General features: G+C 36.9%; 1 protein-coding gene across 1 annotated transcript in view; it reads left to right on the top strand.

The window, feature by feature from the left end:
• Positions 1 to 344: 344 nt before the first annotated feature.
• Tmtc3 (Transmembrane O-mannosyltransferase targeting cadherins 3) overlaps positions 345 to 22,924 on the top strand; it is a 586,368-nt gene continuing 563,788 nt past the window's right edge. Inside the window, exon 1 of the mRNA XM_089099383.1 lies at positions 345 to 371. The gene's annotated coding sequence lies outside the window, so the exon portion shown is untranslated. The remainder of the gene's footprint in view (positions 372 to 22,924) is intronic.

Here is a 22,924-nt window from a genome sequence, read left to right on the forward strand (position 1 = left end):
TTTTTCGTTCCAGCTGAGATTTTGTAGTAGCTGGAACAACAGAAAGTAATTTTGAATTTACTTTTCCAGTAACTTTTACTAGAGACAGTTAACGAGAATCTTTAGTGAATTAACTATGTATCATTATTATCATTGCTATTGGTATCAGTTTAGAACATATTGAAAGTAGACTAAATTATACTAGAAGAGTAATGAATACAGTTGAAACTCATGAAGATTATACCCTTACAAACCAAATATGCCATTAGTTACTTTACAACCATTCGCCATTATTAAATTCTGAACGCAATGCGGAAAGTACCCTTTGTTTTCCAAGCGTTTTCATCAGAACTAGGGCAGTAAATTTAAAAGCCTAATAATCTGAGTACTAGGTAAGTATTCAAAATAGTTGGTTTATTTCGCTGCCTTTCTTAATTAATGGCATAACTTTTTTAATTTGCGTTTTTGGTAAATATTTGGTGATAGACTATTTCTGAAGAAAATTTGCCAAACAAATAGGGCTAAAAGCAGTTTCATTAGCCTAGATCAGGCCTAGGCTACTTATTTTATTCTATTTCCCCATACTTTGGTCGATTTTCTGAAAATGCACCTTTCCCCTTGGTACCACACTCATATTCCTAATAATATCTTAAAAAACTAAAAGAAAACATAAAATCAATAAAATTCACACTTTCTAATAGGCCTAGACTTTGCAACATATTTTTACTAATCAGATTAGCCTGTCATGATTCCTATTATTGTTGTCCAATTTTAAAATAATTTCAAAGAATATTTTGATAAATACTTGTACATAATCAAAAACAAAACTTGATTAGCCTAAATTGAGGCAAGACCAAAGAAACCTATATCAACTTATGAATAAAGTAAACATACCACTCAATGCTTTTTTTGTGGGTCAATATCTACGAATTCATATTATTGAGTTAGGAATAAAGAAAATACACCATTCAATGCCTTTTTTATGCTGATTACGAATATAATAAGCATTCCTATTGGAAATAAATTTCAGCCCCCCTATATAAGCTATACCTATCCTAACCTAACCCTGACTTGGCCTTTAGAGGGGGGAGGGCTGAAACTCATTTCCAATACAAATGCTTATTATATTTGTAAGTAGCATAAAAAAAGGCATCAAATGCTGTATTCCCTTTAGACCTTACTCAATAATATGACTTCGTATATATTGACCTTTTTATGCTCTTTCAGAATTTAATAATCAATTTTGTTTGAAATGAATTTTAACCACACCCCTATATATACCAGTCCAGGGTTTATATTAGCACAGTAGGGGGGTGAGGGTAAATTTTATTTCTGATGTAAATAAGAGGTACTGTCAAAAATGGTTTATGTTGAACCTTGTGGGTTACTTTGAACAAAACAGTAGCTCCCTTGTGGCATCAACTGGCCAAACATACAATCTCTGTATATCATCCACAAGGTGTCATTCAAACTGGAATAACATCAGGTTTGATATCTGCCATTTTTCTTCTTCAGTTTACCATATATATTGTTGTTGTCTAGTGTTGATGAGTAAGTAATATTGTTCCCATTTGTGTATAGTTTGTAAAAAGTGACATAAATATTTTTAGAGATGTGCAAGGAAGTTGTAATTTGGTAACCTAGTAGAAAAATATAGAATGTTTAAGACCAGCCTATTATTGATGTGCTGTTTGCCATGGTTAGAGCAGAGAAGAGCTGTTCAAAGTTCCCTCCAAGTTTAGGAAAAGAATGGGGTTACTTTGAACAAATAGTGGTACATGTTCAAAGTTCCCTGTGTGTGTTCAATGTTACTGTTGTCAAATTGTTTAGCTGTAATGTGGAACTTTTGGGTCCCTTTAGACTTGGGGTACCTGGAATTCAGTGGCATATTTAGGTGGGGGGCCACCCTCCCCCTCCCAAAATTCCCCAAGAATTTTTTTTAGCTTAATCTCTCCTTGCAGCAGTTGCCTTATTTTTTTGCTGTAGACTTTGATATGTTAGCAGCATTAGTAATGCTTCTAAGGGAGTTCCCACTCAAATTATGAAAAATTTTTGGGCTGCTCTGTGGCAAGTGAACTCCAATTTAGCTTTGTCAATTAAGTCCCAAGTTAGCCAAGTTCATCTTAAAATATTTAAAAAACTTGCATATTTAGCAAAGCTCTTACAACATTCTGTTACTTTTTACTTCTTTCTGAGACATTTCCATCTCAAATTAATGAAATTTTTTGACACTTCACAGCAAGTGAAGTCAAATTTCACTTTTCCATTTCACCCACCTCTGCATGGAGTGTTTACTGCAACAGCGTTTAGCAGAGCAATATAAATATGCCGCTGCTGGAATTAAATATACCATAATTCTTTCAGGAAGATGCCCTGAACTTATTTGCCCAAGGTTGGGAGTTGACTTTATGCCAATTACAACAAAAATACTCTTCAGGAAGCTTTAACTGAGCTTTCAAATGGAGCAAGTTATCATGATGTTTCTACAAGATTCAACATACCTGTTGGCACTCTGAATAACAAGATTAAGAATCAGCATACAAAGAAAGTTGGGCATCCTGCCTGCCTTGATAAAGAAGACAAAGAAATTCTTGTGAAAAATATTATAATTGCTGCAGAATGGGGATTTCCTTTTGACAAATCAGATATGTGATGAATAGTTGCATTGTACCTTGACAACATTGGAAAAAGGGTAAACGCTTTCAAAAACAACATCCCAGGCTGTGAATGGGTTGACTCCTTCTTGAGGCACCACAAAGACCAACTAGCAGTACAAATGTGCCAAAACTATTCAAGAAAGAAAGGAAAAGTGACTCACCAAGACCTTACCAACTACTTTGATAATCTTGAGTCAACAATTAAAGATGTGCCAGAATTCAATATTTTTAACTTTGATGAAACAAATCTAAGTGATGATCCAGGCAGAAAAAAGTGTATACCAAAGGGGTATTAAATACCCAGAGTGGATTATGAACCAGACTAAAACTGCAGTCTTGATTATGGTCTGTGGTTCAGCTACTGGAAAACTATTGGCTCCTTATGTTTGTTATAAAGCAAAACTCAAGTGGGAGATGTGGGGGACCTTGTGGTACTCAATATAACATTAGCAAGTCTGGTTGGTTTGAAGGATATGTATTCAAAGATTGGTTCATGTCTCAGTTGCTTCTGCACCTTAAAGCTCTGCCTGGAAGAAAAGTTTTAATAGGCCTAGGCAATCAGCTAAGCTCTCACTTCAGTGACAAGGTTATCAAGGCCTGCAAAGAAGAAGATATTGCTTTTGTTTGTTTACCAGCAAATTGCCCCCATTTCTTGCAACCCCTTGATGTAGCATTCTTTGGGCTGACTAAACAAATCTGGAGAAGAACCCTCAAAGAATACAAGATGCAAAACCCTGCCGAAAATTCAGTCCGAAAGGAGGTGTTTCCAAAGCTATTGAAGCTCCTCTGGGATGAGCTGGCAAAGGATGACAATGTCAACCTTCAAAATGGGTTCACAGCATGCTTTAACAGAAAGCATTGCATCAAAAAGATTCCCATTAGGTGATCAAATGACAAAATCCGTGAGGCAGTTGGTGATTCTGTCATAACTTTCTTTGAAAAAAGGTGGGTTGTCACTGTTGGTACTGTATTGCATAAACAAACAAAGCTTAACAAGACTCCTGGAAAATCACTAGCTGAATCAAGCAACAGAGAAGATAGATCTTGAGGATTCAAGGACAAGTGAAGTGAAATCTGGTAAAACTAAAATGAAGCCAAATAAAGGAAAGGGAGCTGGAAAAAAGTTACAAGAAGTCATGAACCTAGACTGCTCATCTGATGACACATCAGACAACTTGCCAGAAAAACTGTGCAATGATTCCAGTGAAATTAGTTGGGATGAAGGCCAGAACAGTGAATATGAGGGTGGTGACAATTCTACTTGTAAGAAGGACTCAGGTCCCCCAATTAAACTGTCTGACTTCTATGCTGTGTTCTATGAGAAAGATTTCTACATTGGACAAGCAGAAGACTTTCCAGATGAGGGGATGGCGAAGTTCAAATTTATGGAACATGTGAGCAATGCTGACTTCAGTTACAACTGGTCCAAGAAAGATGATGTCAGTAATGTTGAAGAAAGATATGTTTTCACTGGACTGCTTGTTTCAAAAGGACATGGCCCCTTCCAAATTGCAGGGCACTATGAAGTTACAAAGTCATACAAATAACTTTGCAAAGAACACAAGTTCTAGCCTCCAGGATTTGCAAGTTTGACATGATCTTAGTCTAATTTTCTGTGTTTTTTTCTTAATTTTGTTCAATATAAGCAACCTTTTTTACATTGAATCTTAGAGAAAAAAGTCTGTAAATAAGTGGTTGTTCAAACTTACCCAGAGCATGGCCAACTTTGAACAAATTAGAAAATTACATGAACAGTACATAAAATAAAATAATGTTCAAAGTTGGACAGTGTGGGTAACTTTTAACACCATTTTCAAAAAAAAATTATGGCCATGTGGGAAGGGATACAAAAAATCCACAACATCCACCCTCTTCAGTGGTCAGAAATACATATGGGAATGTTTTTCTAGGTTGTTATGATACCATTTACAAAATTTACTGCAAAATAAAAGAGAAAAAAAAGGTACTTTTAGTTCAAAGTAACCCTGTTTGACAGTAAGTTTAAACATTCCCCCTACTCCCCTAATGTGCAAATATATACCCTGAATTGGTATATCTAGGGGAAGGGGGTAAAATTCGTTTCAAGTAAAAATGATTATTATATTTGGAAAGAGCATAAAAAAAGGCATCAAGTGGTATGTTTACTTTATTCATAAGTTGATAATATGAACAACAAAAATTTACCAAACTTTTAGCAAAGATGATGATGATGATGAACAAATTAAAGACCCCTCTTGACTGCTGGTCACTTTTGTCTACTTTCCATAAATCTGGATCCCACTTTGATTAATAAATCATCAATAATCTGCTCTGTCAAATTACTTAATCATAATTATTCTTCCCATCACATTGTCATATCTCTCCCAATGACAGTTATAAACTGTGCCACCAGATTTAGGATCTGTATATTGTCACTGTCATTTGCAAATCCTCCCAAAATCAAATTTACACTCAACTGTTTTCTTCTTTCATGAACAAACGTGCTGATATCCTGTCTTTGGAGATTGTACTTATCACAATCTATAAGAAGATGTACCAGACTTTCTTCTTTGTCAGAAAACTCACAGTTACTTGACTCCATAAAACTCTGCCCTGTATGATTTTGTATCTGCATGACCTGATCTAAGGCAAAATGCTAATCTTCCCTCTTTCCTACTTAATCCTTGGTACACATGTCTCTCAAACATTCTTGCTACTTTTTGGGTAACAAACCAATTTTCAGATTGATTTCTGCTATCCTCAGAATCATACTTTCTTACTGATTGTATCAATTCATCTATTTGCATTACAGATCTAGGAGTTGAACCACTAGTAAATACATTTATTGTTTCACATGCCATTTTAGTGGCTGTGTCAGCACTCTCATTCCCCTCAATCTTAACATAGGCTGGGATCCACTGAAGACATATGTTTGCTGTTGACATAAATGATGCTATTTCCATGTAGCACAATACAACTTCTCTAGAAATTTTCCCATAATGATGAGAATTGGTGAGTGCCTCCAATGCACTTTTTGTATCTGAAAACAACACAATGTTTCTTTGGTTCCTAAGATTTTCTTTAGCAAATATAATTGCTTCCTTTATGGCTATTACTTCAGCCTGGAAGATTGTTGCCTCTGAATGCAGTTTAAATGACTTTGACACTTGTATCAATGGAAAGACAGATGTGGCCACTACTGCAGAAATTGGGTTAATTTTCTTAGATCTGTCTGTATATATATCAAGGAATGCCCTGTATTTCTCTGCCATCATTAACTTATAATTTATCCTGGAATTATGGTATCCATTCATTTCACACTTAAGATTCCACTGTAGCTTAATTGTCTCCCAAGGAGCAGGTAATACAATTTCTGGAACTTCTAAAATATCTGTCATTTTTAGTGTCACTCCAAACTGTTCACTGATACAAGAAGACATTTCAAAGATATTTTCCTGGTTTCTCTTTTTAAACTTATTTGATGTTACAACTTTCCTGGTTTAACTATTTTTGATCTAACTGGGTTTGTATTATCTGTTGTCCACAATTTTTGATGTATTTCAGGACATTTACCTTTCTCCTGATTTCTAGACTTTCAAGTCCTGACTATGACATTAAAAATACAATAGGGGTAGTCTTTCTGGCTGCAAAGGCAATGCATATAGCTGTATTCTGTACTTTGCTAGGGTTGTGTCACTGCCTGAGGAATAAATCATGGAAGCATATTCTATCTTAGACCTAATATACTTTATTTAAAACTCCATCATAAAACTGTGTTTTTGCCCCCAGCTGTAACATGTTGTAAGAACCTTCATAAGATTCAGCCTTTGCATGCAAGCAGCCTTGGTCATTTCAATATGTGGTTTCCAATTCATATTTTTCTCTACATTCACACCCAGGAACTTTGTTTCACTCACAAACTCAATGTGTTGGCCATAAAATCTAATTATATGGGTAAAGCTTAGTTCTGACAAAGCGCGAATTTCTTATCGCCTAGCGAATTTCGTGTCGCCCCGCGGAAAAAATACGCTTCGTTCATCGAAATCTTCACTTCGCAGCGCTTCAAGCTCAAGTTGGAAAAATTCGCATCGCTATCGTCGTTCGCTCCAGAAATAAACAAACAAATGGATATTGAAAAACTTATTAACCTAATTTCTACTTACCCTTGTATATACAACATAAGAGGAAACTGCAGCAGCACTGATGAGTCTTTTTTTCTTTTACTTTTAAACTGCAGTTTCTCAATAGTAACGAAATTCGCGGACTTTGAGAACTACATTGCGAATTCCGCAAAATGGCGCAATGCGAAATATCGCAGAGCAAATTTTGTTCGTGCTCTGTCAGAACTAAGCTTAACTCATTTTTTGTTGTTGTTAACATGGCTTTTGCTTTATGTGTTGAAAATCTGAGACCAATATCAGTCGCCCAGTTTTCAACTTGCACCAATACTTCTGAAATAGCTTTGATTCCCTCTTCCAGTATCCTTGCCATAACCAACAAAGTGTTATCTTCAGTGAAAATTCCCACATTTGAATCTCCTTCTCAAAAAGGGATATTATACCCTCCCATATTGTAAAAATCAGGTCCTAAAGCTGATCCTTGAGGTACTCCCCTTCTTCCTCTTACTAGGACTGTTGACATTGTATTTCCTATTCTCCCTGTCACTGCTTAGTCTTCAAGATAATTTTTTCTTAGAAGCAACATTCTACCTCTAATTCCAGCCTCAATTATTCCTGACAATATTTGCCTATGTACAATGTTATCAAATGCACACTTGACATTAAGGAAAAGTGCAATCATTACAAGTCCATTCTGAAGAGCATATAAAGCATCCTGTTTAAGCACAGCAAATTTTCTATGGTATTTTTGTTTTTCCTGAAGCAGCATTGTATATCTTTAAGGTCACCCCTTTTTTATACTTCATAATTAAGTCTTTTCTTAACAAGTTGTTCATATACTTTCCCTAAAACTGGAAGTGAAGTTATGAACTGCTGGTCTTCCAGTTTTGAATTGTCCTTTCCTGGTTTTGGGATCATAATTGCTTGGCCCTTTTCCATGCACTTGGAAAATATCCATCATTCCAAGCCAAATTGATGATGGCAAGCAACACCATAATCCACTGCTTTGGTAAAGCTTGAACAAACTGTGGATAAACCATATCTTCCCCTGGTGAGGTTATGGGAGATTTATTATCACACTGTCAATTTCAGCATTAGCAAATGGCTGATTATAAGGGTTCTGCAAATCCTGATTTGCCATTGTTTTAACTTTAGATGTCATTCTGGCCACTAATTTAGCATTTGGATCATTATATCCAATGGTCTTATTCAGATAATGGGCACTTGCATTTTCTTTATCTTGATCTGTCACTAGTAACTGATTTTTGTACACAATTGGGGGGTTGGAGTTCCTGGGTGGGGGTTTGTTTTGCATTTGTTTAATGAAAACCGAGACCTTGCTTACTGGTTTATGGGAATCCAAATTTTCAATAAACTCTTCCCAGCTCTTTTTCTTGGCTTGTGAAATTGCTCTCTTAAATGCTGCATAAGCTCTTTTCCGAAAATTAACCGAAATATCTGGTATTTTTTGTGAAATTTATCATACACTGTCTATTAAAAAGGATTTTATCCCTATTTTGAACTTTTATTTTATCGATATAGTAGTATATTGTTGACGCTTGTTCCTGCTCATTTTTCCTTCTTAGATATTTCTTTTTAGCTGCATCACAATCTTTGTTCCACCATATACATGAGTTCCTTTGTCCTTTATATTAGGCCTTCAGTGGAACAGCTTTTGTTGCTGCTTCAATTATGCTGTCTTAGAAAACTTCCACTTTGTCATCAACACATTGCTCCCTTTTACTACAGCCAAAATGTCTTTTTGTTCAAGAAGTTCTTGAAACTTTCTCCAATCTGCCTTCTTGATTTGAAACTTAGTAATCTTGTTTGTCTCAAATTTATCAGAAATCTCAAATCAACCATCACAATGATTTAATACAATTGGGGCATGATCACTAAAAAAAATCTGTATTTACAAAGGTTGACACAGTTTCTGATGTCACTAGATCTGGGCTGGTGAAAGTCAAGTCTATAGTGGTGGAAACTCCTGTGATAGGATTTTTTGGGTTGGAAGCCCTTTGGTGTAATTAAACATATATTATTTTCCAGTAACATATCTTCAGGGCTTTTACCTGAAGCATTAATAAAATCACAATTACACCAGAATTTACCATGGGCATTAAAATCCCCTATTAAAACAACCTGTTCTGCATTTGGTATTTGACCAAGCAGTTTATTTATTATTCCGCCAATGTCTTTGTTATTCCCATTTGAGTTGTAAACCTTTATAACATTGAGGATTTTATCTTTTCGCAAATGGAGCTTGCATCTAACTATTTCGCCAGTCTCATCATAATTGTCACCTAATTCAATCTGCAATTCTGTGTAGTGGTAATTTTTACTAATGCCTATTCTACACCCCACCTCTTTCTGTTTGAATTCTGTCTCTCCTCGAAATATTGTAGCCCTGGAGTTTCATATTTATAAACTGTTTTATCCAGGTTTCTTGGAGACATAAGACTTCAGTACAGTTTTTATGGCAAAAATCAAAAACAAGATCTTTCTTCTCATTTTTCACTGATTGTAAGTTCCTTGCTAATATTCTAAGGTCCATATTGCTGGGCTGCTGTCTCATTAATTAAACACACACTTCTAATTTCATCTTTGTTTAGCTGTCCAAGCTGCAGTTCATGTACAAGGGTTCATAATTTATTTGTATATTCAAGTAATGATAGTTCACTTAATTTAAGCATTTCTGGTCTTACAAGTAATCCAATGATTAGGGTTTTTGCTGCCTTCTGTTCAATTTCTTGCTTCATATTCATTTTAATTTCATTATGACCTTGATTCGAATATGGGGTTCTCACAGTAAGTTTTTGTTTGCCACATCTGCATAGCTTCTATAGGTTACTTGGGCACCCATGTGATATTTCTCTGCAACTTGTAGGATTTCTCTATTCTGGATTCTAACAGGGCAAGCAAATGATGTAGAAGAATTATTGCCCTTGCAATTGGCACATATATGATTTGGGCTTTGAGGTACTATCAGTGTTTTTGAGATGGCACTTATCAGATGAGGGATTTCCTGAGCATCTTAGGCATGTATGAGCTTGAGCTCTACTAACATCCTGTTTATGGCCATATTTTTGACACTGTAATCACTTCAGCAACAATGTTCATTTGTTGGACAATTTTTGATGATTCATCATCCATGAGGTATACTATTATTTTGTCTCTTACTCTGTTCATTTCAAATTAAAATTTCCTAGATTTCAGTACTTCTTTCAGAGATTTCACTATTTGATGGTCATCAGACAGTTTTTATTTTGATCACTTACTGTAACATCAACCATTAAAGATAATGATTCAGTCTGAGGTATCTCAATGGTTTGATTTTTAAAGAACACTGTCTGAGATGGTATTGATTGGTTTTGGTGTGCATTTTGCCTTTTAGCTTGTTGTGGGGCAATTTCACTATTTGGAGAAATTTCTCTCCTTTTATGTCCTAGGCTGCGGTTCAGCCCAGTTTTGGCATTTGCAGGTCTTCTTTAATCAACCCTTCTACTACACAAGTGTTGACAGATCTCATCTCTTCATTACTCTCGTATGGTATTAACTCTCATATGGTACCTATTTTCAAAAGGAGTGGGCTGTATCCCAGGCACATTACAATTTGGAGGATGAAAACCACTTCTCAATAACTAAACTGGTGTTCTTTGCACCTGCTGAACAATTTGTTGTTGACCATAAAGGGCATTTGGGTTGTATGAACCTGTTGCCAGCTTATTGGCATATCTTGGGACCATGGAACTATCATTTGGTTCTGACTTGCATAATTATTAGCTCCATAAAACTGTGGGGCCATTTGCGAAAATGATTGTCCTTGACCTGTACCACTTCCACCTGCCCCATGACCCCTTTGGGGGCCAGGTAGAATGTTCATTTGGTAAAATTCTACTTTAGCTACTTTTGGCTGTCTTGGAAAGGGGTTAGGTTAGGAAAATGAAACTTTCAGGGATGGGTCTACAGGCTAAAGTATAGTCTGGAAAGGTATTTTGAAGTACCTACCTCCACTCTTTTTCCCTCTAGGGGTTCCTGATTTTTGATGACCTTTAAAAATCTGTGGGTTATAAAAGTGAAACCTTCAACAATAGATCTTCTGCTTAAATGAAGTACAACAAAATTGTTTTCAGCTTCACAACTTTTCTCAATCCCAATTTATAAGGTTTTAAGGATATGCAAATACATCTCCTAAATTTTGAAAAAAAAAATTGATATGCCTTAAAGTTCTACTCAAATAATAGGAATTGTATTTTCAGAACTAAAGCCAGAGAAAAAGAAATGATACCTGCAAATTAAGGTAAAATGTTGTTTTATCAAAATTTCAATAGGTATTGACCAGTCAAGTAGGCGAATTTCGGGACCTTTTAGAGGGATTAATTAAAAAAATGTAAGTTTTTTTTAACTGAAAGTAAAGAACGACGTTAAAACTTAAAACGAACAGAAATTATTCCGTATATGAAAGGGGCTGTCCCCTCCTCAACGCCTCGCTCTTTACGCTAATGTTTTTTATTGTTTAAACAAAATAGAGTTGTGAGAAAGAGTCAAACTTTAGCGTAAAGAGTGAGGTGTTGAGGAGGGGACAGCCCCTTTCACATACGGAATAATTTCTGTTTGTTTTAAGTTTTAATGTCGCTCCTTACTTTCAGTTAAAAAAAGACTTGTCTTTTTTATTTAATTTCTGAACGTTTTTTAATTAGTGCAGGATTTGATTTTGGCTCACCGTACATGAATAATTAAAACAAAATTTACATATTAATTTTACTTTTATTTGGTTAAATGACTTTCTCGAATTTGTTTAATTTCATTTAAGAACGTTTTTATTAGTAATAAATATACGTAACTTACGAATTAACTTACGTAACGAACTTCTATATTCATAGATTTTAAATGCGTATATTAGGCGGTTCGCTCCCTAATCAATACCTTGCTCTTGAAGCTAAAGTTCGAATTTTTTCCAATTCTTTAAAAATGACCCCTTAATCACAAAGACCGTCAATTAGAATAAATAGCTCATATGAAAGTACTAAAAAATCTTTGGCTTAAAGAGCAAGGTATTGATTAGGGGGGAACCCAATCATATACGTAATATTTTCTGTTCGTTTTAAGTTTTGATGTTGCTCCTTACTTTCAGTTGAAAACTTGTTTTTTTTATATAATTTCTTATTTTTTTTTTAAATAATGCTGGGAAATCCGGCGCCCCCTTCATATCAGTGTCCCTTCCCCCATGAAAGCTTCCTTCATGGAAAGAACCTCCCACATAACCCCCGACCCCCCCCCCTCCCACCTACCAGAAAAAATCCCTAGTGAAAACGTCTGTATACTTTCCAATAACCAATGCTATATGTTAACATTGGGTAAAGTTCATAACTTTCAACCCTGCCCCCGGGGACTTCGGGGGATTAAGTCATCCTAAAAGACATAGGTATCATATTTTCGACCTTGCTGAACAAAATGGCTATCTCAAAATTTTGATCCGGTGACTTTGGGAAAAAAATGAGCGTGGGAGGGGGCTCAGTTACCCTCCATTTTTTTTGGTCACTTAAAAAAGATACTAGAACTTTTAATTTCGGCTCCAATGAGCCCTCCCACGATACTCTAGGACCACTGGGTCGATACGATCACCCCTGGAAAAAAAAACAAAAAAAAACAAATAAACATGCATCCGTGATCTTTCTTCTGGCAAAAAATGCAAAATTTCACATTTTTGTAGATAGGTACTTGAAACCTCTACAGTAGGGTTCTCTAATACAATGAATATGATGGTGTGATGTTTCTTAAGGTTCTATAGCTTTTAGAGGGTGTTTCCTCCTTTTTTCGAAAGCCAGGGAAATTTCGCGTAGCTTTTGATAGGTAGGACTAAACTTGATGAAACTTCTATATTTGAAATCAGCATTAAAATCTGATTCTTTTGATGTGTGTATTGGTATCAAAATCCCGTTTTCTAGAGTTTCAGTTACCATTGAGCTGGGTTGCTCCTTACTTACAGTTTGTTTCCACGAACTGTTTGATAAGGAGTGGAGGTAGGTACTTCAAAATACCTTCCTGGGACATACTTTAGCCTGTAATTGCATCCCTGAAAGTTTCAACTTGACAGTTTTTTAGAAACACATTTTAAAACTGTTGATTACTATCGGCCGTTTTTAGCCCCGTTAGGGGCTCAAAATGGAATTTGCCCCAGAAGCAATTCTTGAATTTGGGAAGAGCATAAAAATGCATAAAGTAATGTATTCACTTTATTCCTAGCTAAATTAAATACAAAAACAAGTTTTTTAACTGAAAGTAAGGAACAATATTAAAACTTAAAATCAATAGAAATTATTCTTATTCTCAACACCTGTTCTTTATGCTGCTTTTTCTATTGTTTTTAAAAGTAGAGTTGTGAAAAAGAGTCAAACTTTAGCATAAAGAATGAAATATTGAGGAGAGGACATCCCCTTTCATATACTGAATAATTTTTGTTAGTTTCAAGTTTTAATGTTGCTCCTTACTTTCAGTTAAAAAAACTTGTTTTTCTTATTTAATTTCTGAACATTTTTCAACTAATGCAGGTTCAATTTTGGCTCACTGTTTACGAAAAATTAAATCACAATTTGCATATTAATTTCGGCAGATTTATTCTGGATATGAAGGGTTGCCCCCTCCTCAATATCTTGCTCTTTACGCTAAATCTGTTAGTATTTTTAAAAAAGCTCCGTATTCTAATTAAATGGCCCCTGTGTTTCAGTTTTAGTAAGCAGTCAAACTTCAGCATAAAGAGTAAGGTATTGAGGAGGGGGCAACCCTTTATATATGGCATAATTTATATTTGTTTTTTAAATAATGCTGGTCAATCCTGCTCACCCTCTATGAAATATATCCCTCCCCTAATGGAAAACTCCTCCGTGGAAATTTTGGCTATATATTTGAAATAAGCATAAAAATCCGATTCTTTTTATGTATCTATTGGTATCAAAATTCCGTTTTTTAGAGTTTTGGTTACTATTAAGCCAGGTCACTCCTTACTTACAGGTTTTTACCACAAACTGTTTGATTATATGAATATGTAGATATTTAATGAATCTTTGAGTTAGGCCTTTGACTACATTCAATTAATAAAGGAATATTTTAATAGGGCTATATATACTGGACTATTAAGCAGGGGTAAATGGGGTCATTGTCAGAAGATTGACCATAATATTTGGAAACAACATTAAATAAGGATATTACCAGCACTGCATTTATTTTTTAGCATGTTTTCTTCAGAAGTGACCAACGCCAAATATTTAATACCTTTTGATCTCTCATCATAGCAAATAAATTATGAATTATATTAATGAATTATTGTGAAATTCACCTAACCAGGGGGAAACAGGAAATATTTGTTTTTGCCTATTTCAAATTGGTATTCCGTTTGATTATTCAATCTTATATAGTCACTTATTTAATGCCATGGCGAAGGTGCAGAGGATGTCCTGGGAGGGGGAAGCAGGGGTAAATATTTCCCCCGGGGGAATTGCTAAAGAAGGGAAATTTCTGATCTACTGTCTCTAAGTTTGTTCTCGCCATTTCAGGAGGCATTCTCAAGATCAAGTAGTACAGTATTACATCCTAAATCCTGAATAGAGGAAAGAAGGGAAACTGGGGGGAGGGAAATGCCAAACTGAGTTTCTTTTCAATTATGGCTGCGGCGGTTATGATGTCTACTGGGAGTAGGTGGCAAACACTGGACAAAGGAAACCGAGAATGACAGCTGTCACACGCAAAACTACGACTGCATCCCCCCTCGTTCCCCCTCCTTTAAGATTAAAATCCACTACTATAAATTTCGTTTAAAAATATGACTTTAAACACAGACGGACGAAATAAAAAGAGGTAAAAATCAGAAAAAAAAGTGGTACGTAGTTGGTTCCCTGGTTCAGCAGCTATTCGTTGCTGGCGTCAGATCTGTAACACGCTTCATTACAGACACACAGATCAGTGCACGGTAGTGAAGCCTTCATGCACTTGCATGATGGCTTGCAGGCTTTATTGCAGCCACATTTGACCAGTTCTTTGCACGCCTTGGAAGCCTCGGGTAGTGTCGTCCAGACAGGATGTCACTCATCAATTACGAGCTCCCATCCAAATTCAGAGGGGGAAGGAGGATTCTGAATGGGATCGGCTGCTCTTCCCCAAATTCGGCCAGCATGAAAGTGTGCACGTCTGGTGTGCTGAAGAAGGGCGTCGGATGTAGGTGGGATGCGGTCAATCTACTGTCCCTTGACAAAAAGCACTTCTCTCTCTTCGTCAACACTCTGGACTTTGCTTGTCCGCTCATAGCATAAAACTACAAATCTCTCCAGTAGCTCTTGCGTTCGCGGTCTCGTAGCAATCGACACAGACGACAAAGCCAAGAACGCGTCAGTTCCAGCGGGATAACTTCTCCAGATCTCTAAGGCTTTCTTCTTTCCAATGCCGAAAAAGGAAGATACTGTATCGCAGCCTGTAAGCGCGTGGAAACCAGGTAAAGCTTTTGACTTTTGGGGGCCAAGTGTATGATGAATTTCGTGAGCTAGATGATTCTGCGCTGCTACTACACACCAAAGTCCACCCAGAGCTAAATAAGTGGGATGTATGAGCAAGCGGTCACAGCTAGCACGAGCACATCTGTATCTACGGTTCGTATCGTAGCTTGTTGGTGACCAGACAGGTAGCAGTGATGAACGTGGAGGATAATTCGCGTATCTGCCTCTTCATGATTGCAAGGGACCAAATCATCTTGAGCAGCTGACACCAAAGGCACAACATCTGAATCTTTTGTGCTATAAACCCCTTTTCCAACCAAATTCATGCTTGCCAAGCGATCTGCTAACAGGAAGAACATTTGCTCTTTGTTTTCTTCGGTACGGAGGAAATCAGCCCAGTTCCGAGGGATAGGAGTTGATTCTCTTAGGCTGACTCGCTGTCCAAAACCTCTCTTTCTCTTTCCCCTTTCTTCAAGCTGCTTTTGATGTACCTGTCCCATATAACGTCTATGTGACTGACCGTCTCTAGTTGGCTATGTATGTACGGCAGAAAAACTGTGTCCGCGTAATCTTTGAAAAATTGCAGGAGCTGGGTTCAAGCATATGAACCAAAGCTGATCCATCGAATGCTTTTGCACTGATTCGAGGAATAGTAGTTGGTATGTCCAACGATGCTTCTAGACAATTTGTAAGGTCAGATTTTGCAGTTTTCCTAAGGGATCTGCTGTCAGACAGTGCAGGGGGAATGGGCTGGTTCTCGTGCTTAAAAAACTTGTCCATGTCGCCGTCACGAGACTGGCAGGCAATGTACAATCTACCAAACAAAGAACAACTGTTTTTCAGACTAGAAATCTCTTGTTTCACCTTTGAAGGTTTCTTGGCTATCACACTTGTGAATAATGGCAGGAGCATGGTGGAGCATGTTGTCAGTCGCTCTTCGGTAAACTTCTTATATTGGCCGAGTCCAATTTTGTATGCGTTCCTGGCGCTGTGTACTACGTTACTGGGCATGACCTTCCTCGTTTCAAGGGTAAGAAGGTCGTTTTCTGATTCAGCAAATGGATTGCCCCTTCCTTCAATGACTTGAAGAAAGTCCTGAACATGGAACATGAATCGCATCTGTGATTTTGGTGTGTCCCAATGATGCTTCAAGTTTTCTTCAGAAGAAGGGTTTGTGAAACTTTCTTGATATTCCTTAACTTTGAACATCGGGACTTGATGTGATCCATCGAAGCATGGCATCTGGGTTTTTGGTGAGTCCAATCAAACCAGCTGTTCCTTTCATTTTCTCGTTCATTTGTTCATGCGCTTGATCCATTGCCATGGAAGAAAAAGTATGTTTTGTCTTTCGAATTGTGAAGTTTCCTTTCATAAACTCACAAAATACAGCTGGGTTCTGGGTACTGAGGTCAATCATGTCTCGAACGTGCATCGACAGCCATCTGGCGTAGTTCGTGTGGTCCAGAGCGAACATCCACGGCAGAATCTTTCGCAGAGCATCGACATAAAACATAAAATCTGCCTGGCGGATGGATCGTACGAAGATCAATAAAATCAGTTCAATATCAATACAGTTGACCAGTAACTAAACTGAACGCTGAATTCTTTTCTTGATTCACACCATTCATCAAAAGATAGTACCTCATTGTCGCCATTCTGAGCGGCTTACTCATCATATGCTCGGCGCCTAAGGATATGAAGGACTGAAGCAGTTACTTGGTGAGCGTAACGGGACCTAGTAACATGCGACCCTTTAAGAATGGTATCTGCCCTTCCTTTCGTTGTGACATCGGCTTGGACGAGAAGCTTGTCCCATTCAGGTCCTTTCATCCAGTCTCCTAGCACTTTCAGGATATTCATTTCTGTGTGTAGGCCACCGAAAATGACGTTAAGCGAGTCTTCTGGATGCATTTCTGGAAAGTTCCACTGTAACAGTTTGGCCAGCGCATAGAGTGGCTGATCAGCTGTCAAAACTGGAGTCCGACCTGGGTTCAGATACAAGACAACTGTCTAAACTGTCTTAACAGCTGTCTTAAATATCGACAAATGGTTCAATTTCACCTACCCCCAGGGGGGTGGAACAATCGAGCCCTTTTCACGTGACTTCCCTTCAGTTTCTATCTAATAACGAATATACTCACCAAATGTCAAACTGAAATAGGCAAAAAGATACTTTTTCGCGTTTCCCCCTTTGGGTGACTTTACCCCCTGTCCCCCCCTAAGGGTGGTAGAATCGATTGTATCCCAGTCTCTTTCGAAAGAGCACATCAAACTGCATATGTGGACCTTTTTCATACCTTTTTCCTAATTTGCACAAACCATCCTGTTTTGTGGACTAAGCGACTAGACTAAAAAGGGCTTGACACTGCTTTCATACCATACCAATGATCATTGATTGTATATACAGATCCCATTTCAGTCACTAGTAGTATCACTAGTTGTTCAGCACAGTAAAAAAAATACAATAGCTATGTCTTTGAGGATGACTTAATATCCCACAGTCCCATGGGGAAGGGCTGCAAGTTGCGAACTTTGCCCATTGTTTACATATAGTATTGGTTAGTGGGAAGTGCACAGACGTTTTCAGGGGGATTTTTTCTGGTGGGGGGGGGAGTCGGGGGAGAGGGTTATGTGGGGGGATCTTTCCATGGAGGAATGTTTCATGGGCGAAAATAATTTTCCATGAAGGGGGCACCGGATTTCCCAGCATTATTTAAAAAACGATCAGAAATAAAAAAAACAAAAAAACAGTTTTTTCAACTGAAAGCAAGGAAAAACAATAAAACTTAAAACGAACAGAAATTATTGCGGATATGAGGGAGTTTGACCCCTTGTCAGTACCTCGCTCTTTACACTAAAGTTTTTTTTAGTACTTTCAAAAGAACTATTTATTCTAATTAAATCTCCCCCCCCCCCTCATATACATAATATTTCCTGTCCGTTTTAAGTTTTAATGTTGTTCCTTACTTTCAGTTCAAAAACCTTGTTTTTCACTTAATTTCTGATCTGATGGGAAATCCGGCGCCCCCCTTCATGGAATATTCCCTTCCCCCATGAAATATTGCTCCATGGAGAGATCCTCCCGCGTAACCTTCTCCCCACCCCCCACCAGAAAAATCCCCCTTGAAAACGTCTGTATACTTCCCAATAACCAGTACTATATGTAAACAATGGGCAAAGTTCGCAACTTGTAGCCCTTCCCCCAGGGACTGTGGGTGATTAATCCATCTTCAAAGACAAAGCTATTAGATTTTTTGACTGTGCTAAACAAAATGGCTATCTCAAAATTTTGATTGGGTGGCTTGGGGAAAAGAATGAGCATGGGAGGGAGCCTAGTTGCCCTCCAGTTTTATGGTCGCTTAAAAAGGGCACTAGAATTTTTAATTTCCGTTTTAATGAGCTCTATTGCGATATTCTAGGACCACTGGGTCAATAGGATGACCCCTGAAAAAAAAAACATGTTCTTTCTTCTGGAAACAATTCCACATTTTTTCAGATAAGAGCTTGAAAACTACAGTAGGGTTCTCTGATACGCCGAATCTGATGGTGTGATTTTCATTAAAATTCTATGACTTTTAGGGGGTATTTCCCCCATTTTCAAAAATAAGGCAAATATTCTCAGGCTCGTAACTTTTGATGGGTAACACTAAACTTGATTGTATATTTGAAATCAACATAAAAATCTTATCCTTTTGATATATCCATTGGTATCAAAATTCCGTTTTTAAGAGTTTCAGTTACTATTCAGCCAGGTTGCTCCTAACTTACAGTTTTGTACCACGAACTGTTTGATACTTGTAAACCCTAAGCATAGTAATATACTAGCTTCCTTTAGCACATTGATAAAATTCATAAAACTTTTTGTAGTTATAAAATAGCTGCTGAAGATCAATAACTCTTATCAGAAAAGCTATGCTGCACAGCAGAGCAGTTTTTTGACAGAGAGTTTTATTTGCTTAGTAGTTTTAGGAAATGAATATATTGATTGGCTAACTGGTGTTTTTTCCTCAGATTCAAAACACATAAAGAGGGGAGGACTCTTTAAATTTTTGAGAAAGATGGGGTGAAATGAAAATGGATACAAGAACTAGAGTTACAGTAGCTGCTTTATAATTACCAACTTTCTAGTCTCATGACTCAAACTAAAAAAACAGCTTGCATGATTGTTGCTTGTTTTAACCAACAACATGTGCCATACAATCCTTGTTCATTAAGAGAAGACGATTGAGCCAAGGTATGCAAGAACAGATTTTTGGACAATGATAGTTGTGTTTTTGTCCCCTACCTACCAAGGCCTTGATTTATTTTCCCATTTTTGTTCCAAACCCTTTCTCTTAAGGCCTGCAAAGAAAGGAGGGTGGCAACTCTGAGGTGAGTTCACCTATCTCCTCTTGGAATTAACATAAGAATCAAATGAAATATGAAAAATGGCTGACAATTATGCAGCCACGAAGGTCACAAGAACTGAAAACCTATTTTGGAATTTAAGCTTATGAAATACAGTTAGATTTCAATAAAACTTAAGAATATGAATTAGGTGGTATTTTGGTCATGGTCCAAGGGAAAAGGTGTCACAACTCGTGTGTTAAAAAAATAGTCAAATTAGCAGAAAGGAAAGAGGACTGAGGAGGAAGGCCTAGGGCCGTTTAAAAAAAAAAGGTGACGTTTTTAACAAAAACGCTCTTCGTATGTATTCATAAAGATGACGTCACTCACATAAATATTTTTTTTCTATACTTAGGCTTTTAAGCTTCTCAAACTTCTGACCTACATAGATCGTTTTTTAGGCCAGAAAATCCTAGGTTACCAATTTCCCCGAAAAAATATGGAGCCGTTTTTGAGAAAAAATAAAAAAAAACATAAATGCACAATTATTTCAGAATAGGGACCAAAAAGTAAGCAATTGAAAACTAGTGAAGAGTTAGGTCTCAATGGACATACCCCTTTATGGTGTAGGTGCTGATAGTGATGGAAATTATCAACAAATTGCAAAACTGGTTGCCTTCTATTAACCATATTTCAGCAATGGGCTGCATACAAGAAGAAACAAAAAGAACAGAACAAGCCATCTTAGTAGTTTTTTACAGACCTAGCTGTTAGGATTATTGTTTAACTCCAAAAGACTAAGTGGGTAATCGTCATCCGTCATTAATGACGTATCTTTGATTATCACAGGTAAAGACTTGTGAGCTGTGTCTTGTTTATGGCTTTTGATGGTACCACCCAAGTTAGGCTCTTAACCTTAGCACCAGTTGAATCTAAAGAAGGGTAAGGAAATTGCCAGTAGATTCTAGAGATCATAGTAAAAGGTAGCATAAAGCTATGATCATGTAAGGAAAATTTCTGGAGTTGGACCAGTCCTGGTTTACTTATCAGCCGGACTCGAAGAGAACCGCTCCAAATTTGTTGTGCTTAAACCATGTGATTAAAGGTTGATAAAATAGATTGAACCTTGTGATGGGAACACACTTGCAGCAAGAGTAATCTTGATTTGAATGAAATTTTAATTGCTATTTCATCACCAAACACATTCCTATTATTTTTCACACGTTCTCTAAAAATAAAAAATAAAAAAGCTTTTTTATTTCATAGTGTTGAAAGCACATTTGGTGATATTTTAGTTATGTCCTCTTGTTTGACGGATTTGAGTATTGCCAATAAATAAAGAATTGTTATTTTCACTCAAATATTTGCAATTTAACTTTGTGTCATCTTGTTTGTGCCAGAACACTAGGGTTGGGGGTTTCATATGCTGGAGCTTTTTGCCATATGAAGAATTTTGGAGCCCCAGTATGTCTAACGTAATTTTTTACCAATGTTCAGGACAAATAATTGGAAACGTAAAGTAAAAGGAGCAAGGCTGCATTATGCTTTTCCCATATTTGACTCTCCTGGTAAGGGGTTGTGTCATGGACTGTTTAGATGCAGTAGGCTTCTGTTGATCTCGGGATTACTAGCGGCATGGGGTTGCTTCAACCTATTTTAACATCGTGTTTTTCTAATTATATAGCAATAATTGGTAAATTCGCAGTGTATAGTTTTTTAGTAACTTTAATTTCATTCCAGTCTAGTATATATTAGTAGAGAAAAAAACAGAAAAAACATGGTCAAATCTAAGGGAAATCGCAACAGAAATGTTTCTTGCACCAAAACGTTCACCAAAACAACATATACAAACTCCGCTAATACCCTTCAGGAAATACCCCCAAAGGTGGAAAAGAGGGAAAATTTGATTTTTCTGTTGTGTATTATTTGTGGGCAGGACCAGCCATTTCCTATCAAATCCAACATAGAGATTTCAAAAATTAAGTGGAAATTTCTACAATTTCTTTCTGAAAGTCAAGGGGGGATTTTGAATATGGGCATTCTATTGTATTCTTCTGATTGAAGAGCTGTTACCTACCGCATCTGACCTCATAACTTCAAATATTGTGTTAGAAACATATTTTTCTCTGAAGGAACTAGCCACCACACCCCCTGACTTTCCCATATTTTAGCAGCAAATCATAGGTGTTTTTCTTTGGAGCCATCTATCACTACTACTACTACTACTATTATTATTAGACGCTCACTGCAGCACCAAACTGCCTAAGAACAACACAGCTGCGCATGCTCCTTCGCCCCCCCCCAATTTATTCTATGATCCACTCCGTGCCCCTCCCCTGAAGTTCCAGTTTATTTAGATCCTTCGACCATACTTGACTGTTACCATTACCGTAGCTTCTAATATTCTAATCTTGGTTCCGAGGTATGTATTCTTATTCTTGCAAACTTTTTTTTTACCTATGAAAAAACACCTTGGGCTTTGGCTATTCTACTTTCTACATCTTTATTGCATCCACCATCTTTACTAATAATACCAACCAGGTAATTGAAGCTGTCTGCTTTATTGATATTTGTGTTACCCAACGTCGCCTATTCACCTCTAGTCTAAGCGACTTAGTCTTCTTAACGTGAATTTTTCAACTTATCCTTGCACCCTGAACTCTCAAAAATTAAAAAAATTCATTCATTTTGCAAAAAAATTTATTTAGGATGCTCAAATCATCTGCATAATCCAAGCCAAGGAGAGCTCAAAATTAGTGTTGGGCGATAATTTGATTAAACGATATATCGATATTTCTACTTTCGATAATCGATGTATCGATTTCAATATTTCTGATCAGTTTTTGGCTCAGATCAACTTTAGGTTCAGGCGAAATTCAATGACGAAATTTGTAATTAAAGAGTATTTTGCACAATTTTTTACAAATTTTGAATAAAATACTAAACACTTCTATTACATGAACGAATATTACAAAAAAGCATGATTTGGAATTACTCGGGCTCAGGGTAATGAAAAATAAGCTATGGGCTAATTTTTTTAGCTATTCATATCAGAAACGTGTCAATATATTCCCCTGAGAATTGGTTCAGCCTCTCAGTGATTAAATTAAAAATCGTTTTTTTTTCAACTGAAAGTAAGGAGCAACACTAAAACTTAAAGGAGCGGAAATTGTTCCGTATATGAGGGGGGTAACCCCTCCTCAATACCTTGCTCTTCACGCCAAAGTTTCTTTTTGTATTTTAACAATGTCCTTATTCTAATTAGACAGCTGTTGTGTTTCAGGAGTTGTTCTTAGTATAATTGGGACAAAAAGTTAAAATTAGCGAAAAGAGCAAGGTATTGAGGAGGGAGGTTCGCCCTCATAAGTAGTAACCGTCT

This window comes from Artemia sp. Qi Xiang Cuo, chromosome 13 (assembly GCF_049724085.1).
Source record: "Artemia sp. Qi Xiang Cuo chromosome 13, ASM4972408v1, whole genome shotgun sequence".
Taxonomy (NCBI): domain Eukaryota; kingdom Metazoa; phylum Arthropoda; class Branchiopoda; order Anostraca; family Artemiidae; genus Artemia; species Artemia sp. Qi Xiang Cuo.